Below are 2,167 nucleotides of genomic sequence, written 5' to 3' on the forward strand. Positions count from 1 at the left end.
TCTAAATTACCTAAATTCTCCCATAATATTGTTAATAGATATAGTTAATAGATTTTCAAATACTGGACTATATGTAGTCCCTATTACAAATCAAAAGATACATATAAATTACATTCACAGATTGTATTGTGAGGTATCTGTACAATCTTATCAAAGAGTTAAAACTAACCAAGGCCTGGTTTTCCAATTGAAATATGTATTTCTATACAGAGAAAACTAATAAAGCAATGACTAAAACAAATCTGCCTCCTTTAAGTATGCTCAAAAACATGTTTTAAAGACCTTTAGAAGTTAACAGTGATGACTGCCCAGTGACACAAAGAGGCAACGTTCTTTAATTCAGATTAAGTTGAAAGCTACATATGGGCAAGGATTCTTATTTATTTTAATTTTTTTTTAAGATTTTATTTATTTATTTGACAGATGGAGATCACAAGTAGGCAAAGAAGCAGGCAAGGGAGAGGAGGAAGCAAGCTCCCTGCCGAGCAGAGAGCCCGATGCAGGGCTTGATTCTAGGACCCTGGGATCATGACCTAAACCGAAGGCAGAAACTTTAACCCACTGAGCCACCCAGGCACCCCACTTGTTTTAATTTTTGTTCAGTGTTAATTTTGTTCATTGTTCTAGTTTCCAAAACCAGTACTTAAAGATGGTCTCTTCAAATCAATATGTGTTGTGCAAAATAATTAAATAAATAAATGTATTGTTGCTTATTTTCTGCTCTTCAACCAGAGTTGCTTCTGCAACCAATTTAAAGATTTTAACAGTTTTCAGGCATTTTCTTCACAATAGTCCTTGATGCTAGTTAAGTCCATGGCATTCATTGTCTCAAAGGTTGGATGAACACCCCTAGAATAAAAAAGTCAAAGGATTTTCTTTATACATTATTTTTTAAATCCAATGTGGAGAAAATAGTTTTAAAGATGATATTGTATAATTCAACCATTTATGTATTTATTAGATAGCATGTGTTCTATATCAAAAAAAGCTGAGGGGCACCCGGGTGGCTCAGTCAGTTGAGTGTCTGCCTTTGGCTCAGGTCATGATCTCAGGGTTCTGGGATCCAGCCCCATGTAACACCTCCAGCTCCCTGCTCAGCTGGAGACAGCTTCTCCCTCTTCCTCTGCCTCTCCATGAATCCCTGCTTCAGCTCTCTCTCTCTCTCTCTCTCTCTCTCTCTCACACACACACACACACACAAAATGAATGAATAAAATCTTTTTTTAAAAAAGCTGCAATTGGGGTGCCTGGGTGGCTCAGCGGGTTAAAGCCTCTGCCTTCGGCTCAGGTCATGATCCCAGGTCCTTCCACATTGGGCTCTCTGCTCACCAGGGAGCCTGCTTCCTCCTCCTCTCTCTCTGCCTGCCTCTCTGCCTACTTGTGATCTCTGTTTGTCAAATAAATAAATAAAATCCTTTAAAAATATAAAAATAAAAAAGCTGCAATTGTTAAGTCTAAAAAACTTCAAAGATAAGGCTAGGCAGTTCCAAAAGCTTAGGTACACCTGTTAAATATTGTAAGTTGAAGGATCAGGTGTAATGCTCCCTTCGGTAGCACATATACTAAAGTTGGAAGGGTACAGAGAAGATTAGCATGGCCCCTGTACAAGGTTGGTACACACATTTGTTAAGGATCAGGTACACAGAGGTTATGCTGTAGACAAAAGACAGGGGAATTACCCAAATTGATTTTGGAGTTTATCCCTTCCTTAGTCCAGGAGCTGGCAGGAGGAAGACCTGAGGAATCTATGTGAGGTATATTCTTGAGAAGGGACGCAATGGTTTAGCCCTTGAGCTAAATCCCTCCTAACCAAAAGGAAGCAAAAAAAAAAAAAAAAAAAAAAAAAAAAAAACAGTTTTTAGAGGCTACGGTTGTGTACTACCAAGAATAGTGCTTCATTCTGCATATTGTCAGAGAGGAAGAATAACAGAATTGCTCAGACAGATCTCACCCCTTTGGACAACCTGCAGAGTCCAGCACACCACAGTGCAGTAAAGAAGCCTCTCTAAATCTTCCATCTCCTCTGAGGGATAAGAATGTGGGTTAGATTAAAAAGAGCCCCTTAAGTACTCTGGAAGAAAGATAAGGTCAAGGTAGAGTATGTGGAGCTGGCAATCTGAGAACACAGCAAGTCCAAGGTATCGATAATGATTGACATACACAGCTT

At 38.9% G+C, this 2,167-nt stretch overlaps 1 non-coding gene across 1 annotated transcript; it reads left to right on the top strand.

The window, feature by feature from the left end:
• The first annotated feature begins 1,538 nt into the window (after positions 1 to 1,538).
• On the top strand, positions 1,539 to 1,645 carry LOC132003032 (U6 spliceosomal RNA). Its single transcript, XR_009400110.1, has one exon. It is a non-coding gene; the product is annotated as a U6 spliceosomal RNA (small nuclear RNA).
• Positions 1,646 to 2,167: the final 522 nt, after the last annotated feature.

Source organism: Mustela nigripes, chromosome 15 (genome assembly GCF_022355385.1).
Source record: "Mustela nigripes isolate SB6536 chromosome 15, MUSNIG.SB6536, whole genome shotgun sequence".
Lineage (NCBI taxonomy): Eukaryota > Metazoa > Chordata > Mammalia > Carnivora > Mustelidae > Mustela > Mustela nigripes.